Source organism: Eptatretus burgeri, chromosome 16, assembly GCF_056783735.1.
Source record: "Eptatretus burgeri isolate ZD-2024b chromosome 16, Ebu_testis_v1, whole genome shotgun sequence".
Lineage (NCBI taxonomy): Eukaryota > Metazoa > Chordata > Myxini > Myxiniformes > Myxinidae > Eptatretus > Eptatretus burgeri.
In genome coordinates, this window is record NC_140976.1 from 20,863,386 (window position 1) to 20,880,885 (window position 17,500).

Sequence of the window (17,500 nt, forward strand, 5' to 3'; positions counted from 1 at the left end):
CTGAGAAACGAATGGACGTTCAAGGTTGAATTGTTGAAGGATTTTTTTTCGTATTATTTTTATATAAATAAAGGGCTCATGGGAGAGCAGAACAACAGGGGGGAATGAATTAGTAGACAAAATGAGTAAAAGGGAAAACAGTGGGATGACAACAAACTGATGTACCATAGCATGAGGAGAGGAATTGCAGGAAAGGGTGAGAATAGGGTCTCAGCAGGTGTAATGAAGCTTGGTATCAGAAAGGGAGAGAGACTGTGAGGTTACAACAGACAGCAGACTTGAAATATCATCAGAAAGAGCTTGAGAAAATGGACTCTGCAGAAGAGTAACAGCCAAGAAAATGGGGTATGAAAAAAAACCCCAGAGAATCCAGGTGAGCACTGAGTTTACACATGGAGAGGAAAACAAGGAAACCGTTTCTGAAAGAACAAGTGCCTGTAGGACCAGGGGCCAGGCAGAGAGGTGAGGGGCAGGAATAGCAAGACGAGAATATAACTGGTAATAAAAAACTGGCAGGTCACCAACCAACCTACAGTGAGAAAAAAGAAGACCCTGAGAATCAGCTTCCTGATACAAGATTTCAATGACACAGAGGGCCTTAGATTCAAACACCTTGAGAGGTGGTGGCAGGAGGGGGGGGGGGGAAGTTATGGCAGGATGGGAAGTAGAAACACCATTCCATAGTGAGAAGCCATATTCCATTACACTTTGAGTGAGGCTTTGTCTACTGTTATAATATGAGGATGGCAAAGGAAGCCAGGCTTGGCCCTGAGAAGAATACGAAGTCAGTGGCTAGCTTTGAATGCTCGCTTGGAGATGTTCAAGACAGGTTATAGCTGAGAGTGAGGTCCAGTCACTCCAGAGGTTGTACACGCTTCTAGAGGTTGACAGCAGAAATGATTTGAGAGATTATTTTTGCTGCTCCTTATGGAGAGAAAAATTGAAAATATGAATCTTTCTTGCACTAAAAGACATGTTTCAGGTGGATGAACAATTGCTTATGTTATCCAGATGAAATTTTGATCAACTTGGTTATTTCAGACTCTGACCCAAAAGTTCCTGCTGTGTAAGACAATTTTCTCATGATACGTAAGCATATGAAATGAAACAGACACAGGAGGAAGCCAGATGACCCATTGTGCCTGTGAGATATGCACACGGTTAACTTAACATGACAATTTACTCATCTTACATGTAACAACTCCATTCTTACCATAATTATCTCTGTGCGGGAAATTTAGCAAGAGTACCAGCTGACAATGGTCCACTCGATTCAATGTATACTTTTGGGATCTTTAACGCTCACAACCAAAAAACGTGCATGGGACACTCGGCTTTATTCTCATTCTGAAGGACGCAGTAACCCAAGAGGCATTCCCAATGTCAGCCCTGCATCATTTTTAGTGGAATCCGACCTCGTTGCGGATCGAACCCAGACGAGACAGCTCAATGGTGAGCACACTACAAAATTAACCCTACAAACTGAGAGAACTTAATTTTTTCATTTATGTGTCCCAGCTACCGAGTTTAGACTGTAGTTAGAAATGAAACCATGTGGACACACACACACACACACACACACACACACACACACACACACACACACACACACACACACACACACACACACACACACACACACACACACACACACACACACACACAATATGGGCGATAATCATACATAAAAAAGAAATACTTCCTCCCCTCAAAGAGTGAAATGAGTGTTTTAATTTAGAAGTAAAATGCTTAAAACTACTTGCAATAGCAAAATACACAATCATGTTTTTGTGGTCTGAGTTGGATGGACACCACGTATACAAGAGCATCAATGCACGAATATTATATGAAATGCAAAAAAAAAACAGACTAAATGAGAGAGTTTGAACTTTAAAAGTTTCCAGGATATACCGTTAAATATGAGCTTTGTTTTGCAGATGGTGCGGACATTCGTGGGATGGAAGAAGGTGAGTGGTTGGGAGGGGTGGGAGGGAGGAGGTATTGCTTGAGAAAGGAAAGGCACGAGGGAGGGTGGTCGGTAGGACCAAGCCAAAGTGAGAACAGCAAATTTCTGTTACAAATGAGCAGATTACAAACCAAACACCTGCAGTGTGGACATTTCATCAAGCCCCGGATTCCACCAACAAAGTGTGGGAAAAAGAGAAAACAAGTGAATGAAAAAGGTGATGATAAGCACATTGTACTGTTGGGTGGCCATCAATTAACTGGGGAGCTTCAAATTCTCGGCTATTCCTCCGCATCCTGATTAGTATGTGGCGAGCGGAGCCGTTCTCAGGCTCGGCATTTACGTTGCCAGCCGTGAGAACCTTAACACCAATCTTTCTAAACCCCTTCACAGACCGAATAGCCCCTCATTACAGTGCCCAGGCCTATGCCTCGTCCCTGCTTGCCATCTTACCAGAGGCTTCATGTGCGTTCAACACAGGTAATAGTGTCTGGTGCTCGGTTTAGTTGCAGGTTCTGTCGGTGTCTTGAACTTGTCTCACTTCGTAATGTTGTTCTCTCACCCTGTAGCACTCCGTATTTACCGTCCTCTTTCCATTATACAATATAATTACTGGTTAATTATTGGCAATAATTTCAACAGCAATATGGGAGACGACTGGGATACTTGGAAATATTATATTCAATTTGAATATTAATCGGTGTGGATGGCAAAACATGGAAATTTGTCATATCTGGCCTGTGCATTCAGATCAACAAGACATTGAGAAGCATATTAACAGATATTGCTCGTGGTTGGAAGGTTGGAATTGGGAAAGTCCTAAATGAGGTTCGTATTACCCCGTTCTCGCTCACATGAACCAATAACTCAAAAAAAACCCCCGAAAAGTTCAAGACATCGCTTGATTAATTTATTGCATGAAGCACATTATTAGTTTAACATTGGCTGGTAATTTAGAATGTGTGATTTGTAGCAAATGGATCGATCACAAGTGGATAAAGTGGCCTGAGATTAAAACATTCAGGCTTGTAATCCAATGGCTCTTTCTGTAGACTTCATACCATTAACCAAAGGAAAGTCATAATTTAATTGAGTAAAGTGAGCGATTCAATGATTAAGGTATCGAAATGAAGGCCCCATCACACTAAAATGTGCAATTTTATGTCTGTCTGACCGGGATACGTTCGATCGTTACTTATCCAATGTCAGCCAAACTCGCCAGGGGGACTATGGGTCACGTGACGGAGGTTGTTGCGACTTAATTTGCCCCCCCCTCCCTGTCTCACCTATCCCCAAGGGGGTTTTCCACCTTGCACAACCGGCGCGTTAATATAAGTAGCTTGTCGTAGCATTTTGTGGAGCACACCTACCAGAAGTAAAACAATTATTGCAATCACAAACTATTCAGTCAATTGTGTCCAATGTATGATTACCCTTTTAAACAGTTACTAGTGTTCTTTAACACTAAACTGAAAGAAATTTGGAGGAAACCCGACATCCTTGAGGTATTCTATGCTTATTGTGTCCCCCACAGACTAATGGACCCATGCTGTCTCGACTTGCTAGGCCTCTAGGTAGGCCGCTCACGAGTTCACAATGATCTTCAGCTGATAAAGGTGCACGAGTCTTTACGCATGAGTGACATATCCCATTGCCTGTCCGATTTTTCGAGCCATCAGATTATATGTGGACTGTAGATGGATTGTTTTAACATATATATATATTTTTTTTTTGGCCCTCATATGCGATTTCACCAAGGCATGGCTACCGAGTGTGATGTGCGATATTGCTGCAGACACCCTTACAGCCCAATTGTGACCTTTATTTGATGCATAACCCCATTCCTAACGCTCACTAGCAATGTATAATACTCGCCTGGGGGAAGTTTGGAGAACATTCAACGTACTTGCACATGGGTGGTGTATGGACTAAGAGTTTTTGGTTCACACACCTACCAGAAGTAAAAAATATTATAACCAATTATCCAGTTCCGTCAAGTCGTGTGCGACTTCTGGTGACATTCACGTTCAGATTTCACCAATCATTCCTATCCTGCACTGCTTTGCGAAGCTCTGGCAGTGACAGCCTTGGTTGCAGCTTTTACTCCATCCATCAAGCACATCCACGGTCTGCCTCTTCCTCCTCTTCCATCAACCATACCCAGAATGTTTGACTTTTCCAAACTTTAGTTTTCTATACGCATGATGTTTCCAAAGTATGAAAGTTTGTGTTTTAGCGTCAGCACATCTAATGTAGATGGTGGTCTAATTACCTCTGCCACTGAAGGTAGATGGAGGTTATGTTTCCACCTCTGTCTGTCTGTTTGTCTGTCTATTAGTCTGCCTGTTAGCCTGTGAGCATGATATCTCAAAAAGTTGTGGACAGATTCGGACGAAACTTGGTGGACAGGTTGGGTGTATGACAAGGAAGATTGATTCGATTTTGGTGAAGATCCGAATCCGGATCTGGATCTCAGAATTTTTTGAGTGATTCTTCACTGTTGAGTGATTGGGCTAAAATGATATATAACACGATAACTCAAAAAGCTGCGGATGGATTCAGACGAAGCTTGGTGAACAGGTTTGGCAAGTGACAAGGACGAATTATTTCAATTTTTGATGAAGATTTGAATCTGGATCCAGATACGAGAAATTTTTTTTTTTTTTTGCAAGTGATTCTTCGCCATTTACAGATGGGGCCAAAAATGATAGATGGTATAGTATGATATTTGGAAAAGTTGTGGACGAGTTAAAACAAAACTATGTGGATGAGTTGGTTCGGTGACAATAACAAGCCAGTCCAATTTTGGTTGAGGTCCAGATCCAGATCCAACCTATCAGTGGGATACAAAACATAAACTGTTCAACCTGGCAGAGGTATGTGTTCTACCGAGTGCCATTGTAGTTTCTACAGGCACTGATTTTGTTGTTCTTCGTGCAGTCCATGGAATTCTTAACATTCGTCTTCAACACCACTTTTCAAAACCGTCAATCTTCTTCCTTTCGTTTTCACTGTCCATGACTCACAGCCATGCATTGCAACTGGAAACACCAGAGTATTCATCAGACTCCTCTTGGTTTGTTTTGTCACATCTTTATCTTTCCAGATCTTTGTCAATCCTGACATTGCTGTTCTCCCCAATGCTAACCGTCTAATGATTTCTCCTCGACATTCTTCACTCACTTCAACCATAAAATGCAGGAAGATGAAACTTCCCACTAATATGAAAGCATCGATGTTCTCGGTTGACACCATTTTAGTCCTTTTAGGTTGAAATAAAGACCAGCTTTTTCACTTCCCTTCGTTACTGGCTGCAGCTGCCAACACAGTGGGATCATCAGCATACCTTAGGCTGTTGATACCTCTTCCTCCAATCCTGACTCCAGCCTCTATGTCATCCAAATTGGATTTTTTTTGTCAAAATTCTAATAACTACAAATTAATCAGTCAATTCTGTCTGATGATAATGACATAATGGTAATGGCATAACAATAACCATATTAGCAAGGGTGATAACAATACAGCTGAAAGGTATGCACACACTAAGCTGTCTCGCCTGGGTTTAAATCCTGACCCAACTATAAACTGTCATCCTGGTGTTTCACAGGCAAGGTGATTCATCGGTGTGTGTGTCATCCCTTGGATGGACTTAAACTGGGCATCCCGTCTGCCAACATTAGCTGGTGAATGATAAAGATCCTATGGTGGCATCATTCGTGAAGAGTCGGTGAGCTATCACCGACACCATGGACAAATTATTAATTCCTGCCCAAACATTTGTCGGATGTCAGGCCAGGCCAGCGAGTTCGTGAAAGACTTGAGCCAAACTTACCACGGGCAACCTTACAATAATGCAGGAATAATTATGGCTGTTAAAGAATAGTAATATAATAATAATAATAGTAATAATAATGATATTAATTTTAACACACTGCCATCCACATATGCACAAACACATGACCCCCGTCCCCCTGACCACTCCCGCAGGGAGCGGGTGTTTCGAGTTTTAAAAAAAACAAAAAAATCTAATTCTGCACAATATTGTTCTTTTTAAGGAGATTTTATTGGTATTGATTATTTTATTACTCTATCACAATCACCTTACTTTCACATGTGCTGCTGTTTGATGAAAGATGCAAGAGTCATGAGTGCACCGTGGTGTGGTACATACATTTTCCCTTTCCAAGTGGCAATGTATTTAACTAAACAAATGCAGAGGTAGTTTGTCATTGGCTGTCTTGCCACCATGCAGTAAACAATCAAATCACTTTTGTAATTCTGATGATGCCTATGTTCACCGATTAGGTGTGTAACCAGCCAATCAAACTAAAGCACATTATTTTATCCCACCTATCCATGAAGTAAATGTCGTGATTAATATCAATTTGGCCCAGAATTGCTTGCTGTTTACCAGCACACGGTAGGCAGTGTGCTCCTTATAATGCAACGAACCAAGACAAATACTCTTATTGTTAGCACTGGATATCCCCCAAATGCTGCAGGTCACCTTAAACACACAATGACAGATTTTAATTTCTCTGGCTCCACTCCGCTAACCCTTCTTTTGGTCTTTGAAAAGATTCCAGCAACCATTAGCTTTTGGGTTACAATCATCTTCTAAAATTGTCCAAGTGCTCTAAAAAACAAATTCCTGGCAATCGTTTGTCACTTCTCAAGTCCTGTGAAGACTTCATTCCAATATGAAGTTTGATCTCTATTTCAGATTGTTTGCTCATGCTTTTGCAGCAGCTGGATGAGGATTTGCATCATCGTTTTATGGGGTGCAGCAATGGCACGGATGCAGTAAATAATCTCCTCCAGCCCCCACCCTTCCCCAAAACAGCAGAAATGTGTAATTTGTCAATCACTTACTGTTTTTAAAGGGATTTGGCTTAGGTCAGAGTGCATAAATTGGCTGGTAGGATAACTCAGAAGTAGAACAATGGATGGAATCGAGCAAAAAAATTAGCCTCATCCTACCTGCAAAGCACCAGGATAAGATTCACCTTGCTTCCCATGACGAATAGCACACTTCAAATCGACATTCCAGTGATTCCATCTCTTGTATGGCCAGTCATGCCTGGTGTTGGCTTAAAGGTTAAGGTGGTGGGCTTGGAATCCTCAGATCCTGAGTTCAAATCCCCCTTGGCTGTTTAATTAATACCAGGTGGGGTTGACTCTGCCTGTCATCCTTCCGAGGTCGGCAAAATGAGTGCCAGCTTGCTGGTATACTGTGTCGGAGTGGCGACCCATCTAGGATTGTACCCAATAGCCAAGGAGACTGCTTAGGCAACACCATCGCTCTACACAGAGTATGGTCCCGATGGATGGATTGATTACCCGTCTGCCAATGCAGAACAACACCAGCCTTAATTATTAAGACTAGGTTCCCATTCTAACTCAGAGGTAGCACACTCGCCTTTGAAGCGTGCACACTCTGGATTAAATTGCTGATCCGACTATAAACTATCATCCGGGTGTTTCGTCGGTAGCAAGTTGTATCAATGATGCACCATCCCTCAGATGGGACGTTAGACTAGATACCCACCTGCCAGCATCGGGTGCCGTTGGCAAACGTTAAATATCGCATGGCATTTCAAAAAGAGGAGGTGGTTGTGGACAACACCTTGGCCAAATTTCAAATTCTTGCCCAGGTGACAGCAGGGAAGCTATGGCAAACCACTCAGTAATTTCCACGAGCCTGGAGCATGGAAGTTCCCATGAACATCGAAGAGATAGAAAGATAGAGAAAAAGTGAGCACTAGAAGGGCATTCAGTTGAGTGCATACCTCTGCTGCGCTGAACAGTTTACATTTTGTGTCCTACTGATAGGCCAAATATAGATCTGCTGACCTGAACCAAAATCGAATTGGCTTGTTCTCGTCACCTAGCCAACTCATCCACCAAGTTTTGTCTGAATCCTTTTACGATATCGTGCGACATATCGTTTTTGGTGATATCACTCACCGGTGAAGAATCACTTAAAAATTCTAGTATCCGGATCTGTATCCGGATCTTCAACAAAATCAAATCAATTAGTCCTCATCTAACCTGCCCATCAAATTTAATCTGAATCAGTGCACAACTTTTTGAGATATCCAGTACACAAACAGACAAACAGACAAACAGACAGACAGATTTGAAAACATAACCTCCACCCATCCACTCTCAGTGGAGGGAAGTAAAAAAGAAGACAAGGTTGCATTAAACATCTACCAACAAATTCCTGCAGATGCGGACAGGCAGCTTCATACAACATCGAAGGTGATGTAACACCTTCCCTACAAAGCAACAGGATGACAGTTTGAAGATTAGCCAGTTCAGAGATTTAAACCTCGACAAGGTGAGTATGCTACCTCTGAGCTATCTTGGCAGTACACTTCCAGATGATCAAATAGGTGATGACATAACATTTCCCATCATTCCGTCTCACGGTGTGGGTGTTTTTTGGGTTTTTTTTAATACACCATTAATTTTTCCCTTCTTCAATCTGTACACTCAATTGTCGATGATAGATAAAACGGAGAATTTGTCTCTACGTTCTCTAGAAATGTTCTTGTGTGATGGCAAACAACAAGATAATCAAGTCAATTTATAGTGAGGCCTTGTGCATGTTTTATAGAAACAACAGTGAATGAGAGGAGCTTTGTTGCTAAGCGAGGAAGTGTCTGCGAGTTTAAAGAAAACAGAAAAAAAGAAAAAAAAAGAAGTAAAGCCAATGTAATAAATAAATAAATAAATAAAACACCACCGGAAAGCCCATTGATATGCGCTGTTATCTTCCACAGCCATATTCTGCGTTTGGCTTTCCACCCAATGAACATTAATAATCCTCTGTCTACGTATCGATGCTTTTATTGACCTCATAAAGAGTTATAGTATGCAAACGGAGCTCACGGGACTCATCTGGTCGGTTAAGAATGGGCTACTTAGGTGTTGAGAATGTGAATTCCCTCCAGTATGCTCCGACTGACAGCTCCATAATGATCTTTCTGCCGGAGACCAAATCTAGTTCTTCTAGATATGGTAACATTAATCCTGTGGTGTAAAACCAAACATCGAGCAAAACAGTCTGGGCCCCAGCTTTATCAGTATGGGGACAATAAAATGTTCACAAAATCGTGCTCCATTTTTCACACCATCTGCCGTTACACATTGCCATTCAAATTATTTGTGTTAATACATTTATGTACAGCAAAATCTATATTGCTACCTGAATTCAATTACCAATTCATTCTGCCGGGCGCATTAGGGCTGAGGGCACGGATCGGCTGCAAACGCAGTGCCGCGCACATTAGGACAAGAATTTAGAATTTGACGAATAATTTATTCGAGCGCACAATTGTGTAATGTTTTCGAATAGTTCCCTGGGATCTGTAATGCGCACCTGGTAAGTACAGGTAGACAGGACATCTGGCTTAACACCCCTCCAAAAGTATGGCACAACGGACTGACAGTTTATACATCAGATCCTTTCCCAATGAGGATCAAAGAGTCATGACTACTCCAAGGTGATCATGAAATGCCACCATGAAATATCCTGTCATACGGTAAAGTAAGTCTCGTTCTGGGGTCGGATGCCAACCTATGCATTATTTGGTTCTGTTTGAATGTGACTATAAAACTATTGTTACGATAGAATGCCACAATTAAGCTTAATTAAGCTCGTTGCCACAAAAGTCGTACCATCTGCATTGTTTACAGTCACAATACAATGGTATATTTACAAGGTTCAACCTTTTGGCCAATTCCAGGCCAAATCAACTCTGTTAATAGAATAAGTAAAAGGAGATGTTTCAGTTAATAAGATGTGGAAGCAACACAAGTGTGATGAGTTGAAGGATTTCTTTCCTTCATTAAGATAAGCATCGCATGCATCTTCGAAAAGCTACGTGTCATCGCTCCTCACTGCAAAACCTCCTCATTAATTCCTATCTGACGGAGAATACCTTTGGCTGAGATTAGTTCTCAAGTTTCAAGACCATGTGGCAACGTGGTAAATATACCCCCCCACCCCCCCATCCTCAAAACCAGAAACACCCCAAGCAATTATCATGATCACCCTTGTTGGACAGATCCTTTAAGAGGTGCCAAACAAAAAAGCCTGACACTCACTAATAAAATAAAAACCCAGAGGCACAAACATTTCCTTCGATGCTGATTAATTTATATTCTTCCACGGTTTAAGGAACATTTAACAACCTCAGAATATGTTGATTTTGCACTTGGTTCATTTCCAACTGCAGCGTCTGCATTTCACTGGTTGTGTTTCCTTATGGTGAAGACTCGCAAAACTGCACAACGGCAAATGGATGTCATCGAGCTGAGCCGAGGGGGCTGCGGAAGGCGAAACGATGCTCCTTGCCTCACTATATCCTCGGCAGAATGTGGTGTTTGCTCTTTCAAAGTCTCGCTCTCAGCCAAAGAGGCCTGTTTGAACATTGTGCACGCAACTTCTGTCCTTTGTGGAGGTTTTTTTTTTCTTCTTCTTTCTTTCTTTCTTTCTTTCTTTCCACAAGCGTACGTTAAAGGCGAGGCAGCACAATAAGGTTATGCTTAATTACAATGCGTCGTTAATTTAGGGGTAAAGTGTAATGCTGACTGCCCGGCATGCTAAGAAGCATGGCTCAAGGTTTGTTGTTTTATCAAAGCTCCATCTACACCTAGGCAGGACCTGCTTGGTGATTTCATCTAAGTACAATTGTGTCATCATGCTGTTGGCCACCGGTTTGAATCCCATCAACTGTGTCGATTTAACTGCAGTTTTTAATGTCGGTCTTCTATAAGTCTTAGATCCCATAGAGAGGAAAAATAACAGACGAAGCAAGTTTCTGAGAAGGAAACTGGGGAATCTAACAGGATGCAAGCTCTGAGAACAAAACAAAAAATAAACAGGTTTCAGAGCTGAAATTCCCATTTAGAATCTCATTCGATGCCCATTGAATGGAGACCGGTATCGGCCTCAAAGATTTGGTTTAAAAATTGCCGTTCACACCCAAGGTAGACTGACTGCCCTTGAAAGGTTACTTTCACTTCTCAGGGCACTGATTGTGGGATAGCCCAGTTTACCTCTCAGGGGCTCAAGCAGCTGATTATGGAGATTTGTAAACCAGAAATCACTGAATTGATATGCAATGCCTTGAATGATTAGCAGCATACTCTAGCTGTGTCCGATAAAACGGCAGACCTGGTTTCAGCAAGCTTCTGCATGGGCGAGCAGAAGAACCCCAATGCTTCCAATGATGCAGCACGGAAGACTTCAAAATGGGACCTGAATGGTCAGTGAAATGTGCTGGAGACACACAAGCAGCTGTAGAAAATAACCTTTTAACCTTATAATGTTTGCTCCGGTGGATTGCTGAAAGGAAAATTATCCACCAAGTTAATTAGTAAACCCAGAAACAGTTTCCGTAGCATACATTAAAACTGTTTCAGCGTGTCGAAACAAAAAGGCGACAGACCCATTTCTATGTCATATGGGTGATGTTTCAGCCGGCTTTGGGATCATAAGGGTTCACCTAAGGTGGGGCCATTTTGTGCAACCGTGGCAATGGACGGAAATTGGTTGAAAGAGCTCTGACGCGGTGGTCGCTTCGTGCGTGGACGTTAAAAAGTTCAACTGTACATTTAATGCACAAAACTCGAACACCATTTTTTTTACCCGAAAATATTTGACCTCTCATTGTAGCGGAGAACTCTGACCGTAGAGCATGCAGTGACCGCACAGGTTGAGCAAACTCCTTTTCATCGTCTTCCTCAGCTGGGTTGTATCACTTCTATTATCACCGAGGAATTGAAAAAAAAACCATATAGGTGCGACTAAATGACTTCATCATCGCTGTCCATTTCAGATATAAATGAGAGGTTTCGGCAAATGTTTCTGCAAAGCGTTTGACTAATTACAATTGAAAATTGACTTTACAGGCAGTGGAACTGCCTTTGGTGGTTTTAAGCTTCATGGGCTGTGGTCATGAATTCCCCTTTCACAATCTGCGTAGGCTTCTCCAATTATGTGCTTTTAAACTAGATCCTGGGTTTTCAATTTTTTTTGTCCATGAGGACGATTGTGCTGTAATTTTAGGCCTCATCTGCTTTGGCAAGCATACAATTTCCCATGGCTTTTGTTCGTATATTGCGGCCATAATTTCCTGGGCTTCATCTACTCGACTCAGTACAGAATGTGCCGTGGACTCATCTTCTCTGCCAAGCGAATATCATCCGATGGCTTCACTTCCCTTACTTTTAAAATGCAATGATTTCTACTGCCTCACCTTCTCTCCAAAAAATGATCCTTCGAGGAATAAAATTAGATTTAAAAGAGAAGCTGTTTTGGTTATCGTGCTCACGGGGGTTTGTACTTTGTGGGGAACCCAATTGGACTGTTAATTTATGTAGTGGCCTTACAGATGCTTCTTCTTATTCTTCTTCTTCCTCTTCTCCTAATTTCACTGAGAGTGAATTAATAGCACTAAGCAAGTTTCACAGTCAGGCAGTTTCACATCAAAAATGGCCTGGCCGAAAGCTGAAGTGGCCACCGAAGAAGGAGTCGGGTGTTACATCGATCGTAAGAAAATAAATCAATTTTATCAAGAAATAAAATTTTGCTTGTATCCTCTTCAAAACAATTTGTTTTGACGTGAATAAATATGATGCACATTTCTTATGACAACAGCTCTTTTGGACCACTTGGCTTCAAGGGATTAAAATGAATAAGCTTGTTGGGTTTGGGAGGTTGGAGAGAACACAAACCAATTCCTCCTCCATCATGCCTCAAGTCATGTGCATTCAAAGTCAAACATCCCATGTCATCACATATTTTCCAGAAGTCAGTCAAAAATTAATGGGAAAGCAACTCAAGCCAGGCAAGGCTTGGCCATCATGCTCACATACGAGCCTGCCAGGATCAGTTCTGGTACCTGTGACTTCATTTCCTCCAACAAAGCATAAAGTTGCTGTGACATCATTTTCTATTGTCTCACTTGTTTGTTTGTTTTTTGGTGTTTAAAAAATATATATATATATTTATATATATATACAAGATCTATGCATTGTCTCATCAAAATCTTTGGTAGTGCACACAGAAATACACACTCTCAGCACTTCTGCTTTCATTTGTTTTGTCCCTGTCTATTTGTTTGTGTGCAGGATATCTCAAAAAGTTGTGCACGGATTTGGATGAAATTTGGTGTAGAGGTTGGGTGTATGACAAGGAAGAATCAACTAGATTTTGCTGAAGATCCGGACACTGACCTGGATACTAGAATTTTTAAAGTGATTTTTCACCATTGACAGATGGAGCCAAAATCGATGTATATTGAGCACGATATTTCAAAAAGTTGTGGATGAGTTATGACAAAACTAGGTGAATGAATTGGGTCGGTGACAAGAACAAGCCGATTCGCTGTTCTGACTTTTCATTCAGTTACAGAGAGAACAAACCTGATCTTTAACCTCCGCCATCGAAGATGGACGGAGGTTACTGTTTTCACCCCTGTCTGTTTGTTTGTTTGTTTGTGAACAGTATTACGGAAAAACTCCTGGATGGATTTCGACAAAACTTGGTGGGGGGATTAGGTATGGTCCAAAGATCATGCCACTAGATTTTGGACTTGGTCCAAAGTCCAATATGGCCGCTATGGCGGCCATTTTGAAAAAATATTTTAATTTTTGTTTTTGCATTTCTACATGTTTTAAGTGATTTTCAACCAAAAAAAATAAATTTGTTAGAGAAAAAAAAAATTTGCAACTTTTTTTCAAAAAAATTTCGATTATATTTGAAAAATATTTGAATTTTTTTTTTTTTGCATTTCTACATGTTTTAAGTGATTTCCAACCCCCCCCCCCCTCCCCAAAAAAAAAATTGTTAGAGAAAAAAAAAATTTTCACCTTTTTTTTCAAAAAAATTTCGATTATATTTGAAAAATATTTGAATTTTTTTTTTTTTGCATTTCTACATGTTTTAAGTGATTTCCAACCCCCCCTCCCCAAAAAAAAAATTGTTAGAGAAAAAAAAAATTTTCACCTTTTTTTTCAAAAAAATTTCGATTTGATTTTTTGCCATTTCTACATGTGCGTTGATCTAGTTTAGTTTATTCGATCGTGGTTCAGTTGAGTCTGATCCGTTTTGACCTCCAATGAATAGGATATCAGGTTCACTTAAGTGACCCAGCAGTATTGGCGGCAGAGGTTTTGCACTCTACCGAGTGCTCCCCCTCTAGTTTCATCTATTTTTCTCTGTGTGATTGTGTCAGAGATTGCTCATCCACTCCTCCAAGCCCCACATATCCCCCGAAACCTCTCTGGTTCTTTCCCTCCATATGAATAAAAGCTGGACCTTTCATTCCACCCTACCTGTTTGCATTTATCTTGAACATGTGCATACATTCACGATATCAGTATATCCGTGATAAATATAAGTATGGTGCAGGAATGTTCCAATGAAGTATAATGAAGACTCATTTTGATCGCTGCTAAAGGTATGTGACATGTACCAGCTGTTGTGCATCTCCCTTGGAACAAAGCAACATTGTGATGATCAAAAGGCATCCCTTCACACCCACACAACAGTAAATGAGATCCTTTTACATGAACTGCTATCCTACTATGTTGTCACACAAAGAAACATATAAAAAAAAGATAAACTGTCACTTGCTTAGGCAGTGTCCTTTTCTTTGTCTCATTTCCCGATGTGAATGTTGAATGAGTTCAATTTTGTACAACGGATGAACAGAAAAAATGGGGTCAAGGATAAACAGTGAGACGATGACAAATGGTTGCATCGTAACACAAGGAAAGAAATTGTAGGAGAAGGGTAAGAATAGAGCTCAGTTGTGAAAAATGGAAGAGACGATAAGATGACAGTGGGTAGGAGACTTAAAATCCTGCAGGAAGCTAGGGCATAGCCAGGCTGAGGCAGACGAGGCGGTTTCCTCGTTGCTCATTTCCTGAAATATGATCTGGCCTGAGCCCTCTGGCAATCTGAGCTCCCTGGGGAGTAAACTATCAAAGCTACCCAGCAGTGCTCTGAATACTCTTATCTCCACTCCTATCACAATACCTAAATAGGACAATACCCCCCCCCCCCCCCGACAGTGACTGAACAACCCTCCTCCCAGTACACTGATCTCATGAGGACACCTTGCGCATCCTCAAGGCTTGGGATGTCTGCACAGAAGTCTGCAGGGCCAGTCTGCACAGAAGAGTGGCACTAGCCTTCAACCATCATAAGGATGATGAGGAACATTGTGAATGAATGATGATAGAACATGTGGGGTCGGGCATGGTGAGGGTGTGGGGTGGGTTTACCATGGGGGCTAAAATGTTTTGACACAAACAAAATTTACTGTTTGACTGTATGGAAATATCTATATTTTCATGATTAATGTGGTTGAAATGAACATTAACATTTAAAAATTTTGAGCATTAAAATTAGCCAAGAATAGGTTTCTGGGCATCAAAAATGCATTGGCTTCTGGGGGCCGCTCAAGGCCCCCAGACCCCTCGCCGTAATAGCTTCGCGTCATTGGCGCTCGCAACGCTGCGCTACACGCACCGTTGCATCAACCAGGTTCACCTCTTTTCGCCTCATCGCTTTTGGACCTCTGGCTACGCCCTTGGGAAGGAAGTCAAGATGACAGTTATACATGCAAGAAAAATAGGGGTTTGTAAGAATGGAGGTTAGAGGAGAGTTTAGACTTGGAGAGGGAACAAGAAACAATATGTGTGATCTCGAGGAGCTGGGTGAAGAAGTGAGAGGGCAGGAGCGATGAGACCAGGACAATGCCGGTAAAAATAACTGCAAGTCACCAACATCCCTTGAGAACCAGAAGCAAAATCCTGTGACACCATTCATTAATGTGTCATTCCTATGACATGGAGAGCCTTCAATTCCAGGGTCCCCAATGAAAGCAAGTTGGGAAGCAGCAACACCTCTCCAAGGTGGAGAGATATATTCCATGGCATTCGGATTAATGCTTAGTTCACCGTTTTAAGCTCAGGATGGCAGAGGAAGTACTTTGTCTTGAAGATTCTGAGGCTGGAGGAAGACACCTTTGAGGTGTGATCTGCCCAAGAGAAGTTATCGCCGATAGTGAAGCAGAGGAGCTCCAGAGACTGTTCCACCTCTCGAGGCTGACCAGAGAAATAAATTGGGTTGAATTTGTCTGCCGGTCTTTATGGAGTAGAATATCATCTGGTTTCATTCATGGCTCACAATCAGAATTAAAATCAAATATCCACCTGACAATCTGTGTTCGTATCGTATATTGTCGTCAATGAAGTTGTACTGTAATGGTGGGCCATATTAAGAAAATTAAAAAAAAAACTTTTCCTTTACAAGTGAAAGAGTGAAGGCAAATGGCCTCACGGCTGGACTTGCATTTGCTTTGCAGCTGATGGTGGTACATTGATATTTTATGAAACCATTTCCAAAACGACACCGATCTCTGCAAGTGAATCAAAGAGAAGAAGCATTTTAACGTGGTCAGATGGTGTGAAAACTGCAGACTTTGAGAAAGTGAGTTTTGCCAAACCGTGGCGACGGATGCAAACAATCGAGGAGAAGTGTATGAGAGGGTGGATACGTGCTGTAATGAGGGAGGAGAATGGAGGAAGGTGCTGGATGGGGGACCCTTTTTCCTGAGGATAAATTCTGATGGGAAGTTATGCAAACTAAAATGACAATTGCTGACAGTGTATACTAATGTGTGTCCAAATGTATCTACCAATGTGTCTCTTCTTCAGCTCTTCCTCGATTCGAGGATGATAGTACAAAGCCAATGTGTACATCGACCATGTAAAGACCAAAAAAACCCACAAATTTAATCACCACTTTATAGTAGTGTTACAATTCTACCTGTATGTTATGCTATGATCTAACACTTACAATCACATTTGCGCACACAGCTGGATCCTTGCCTCTCCCTGTCCACATCTTTGTGTAATTTAGGCCACGTTTCTACATGCAAGTCATGCTGAGAGCTCCTCACGAGCTCGCCGGTTGCTCACAGTGCATACCTATACCGTACCTGCCACGAGCGATGCTACGCCGTCCTGAGTCGACAAATGTATGACCTCGAAGGCCTACTGGAGTTGAGCACGTCGTCCACCGTTGGTCTTGTTTCAAACCACAACGTGGTTAAGTTACAATCATAAGTATGCCGATTCCTCAAGCATGAGATACTCCACATAAGCTGGGACATGATTGGGAAGCTCTCAGCACGACTTGCAGGTAGAAACACAGAATAAATTACATAATAAGTGGGACTAAACCACATTGACAGTGAGAGATAGGCAACCTCATGCTTTCTCGTTTTTAGTAAGCAATTTGCACTCCATTAGCAAAATGTGTTTTCTGTTCGCACAGCAACTGGAAAATAAGATGGCATGAATTTTCACAGGTAAAAGGAATAAATGAACATCAAGGAAGGTCGCATTTCGACATTTCTCAATGACACGGCAGGAAGATGCGATGAATCTTCAGACCACTTGGCACATTTTTTGCATCACGGTTTTTTTTGAATCCCAAAGCCATTT

The 17,500-nt window shown here is 41.6% G+C and overlaps 1 protein-coding gene and 1 long non-coding RNA gene across 3 annotated transcripts in view; one reads left to right on the forward strand and one right to left on the reverse strand.

Annotated features, from left to right (window-relative positions):
• Positions 1 to 10,358, forward strand: part of LOC147010669 (uncharacterized) — a 63,619-nt gene extending 53,261 nt beyond the window's left edge. The window contains exons 2-4 of one of the 2 annotated variants that reach the window (XR_015052474.1): positions 1,938 to 1,967; positions 3,501 to 3,582; positions 10,251 to 10,358. This is a non-coding gene — a long non-coding RNA (uncharacterized LOC147010669). Of the gene's footprint in view, positions 1 to 1,937; positions 1,968 to 3,500; positions 3,803 to 10,250 lie in introns of those variants that run through there. The other variant, XR_015052473.1, reaches the window with a different exon arrangement.
• LOC147010667 (mannosyl-oligosaccharide 1,2-alpha-mannosidase IA-like) overlaps positions 1 to 17,500 on the reverse strand; it is a 506,989-nt gene that overhangs the window by 379,727 nt on the left and 109,762 nt on the right. The window lies entirely within an intron of this gene.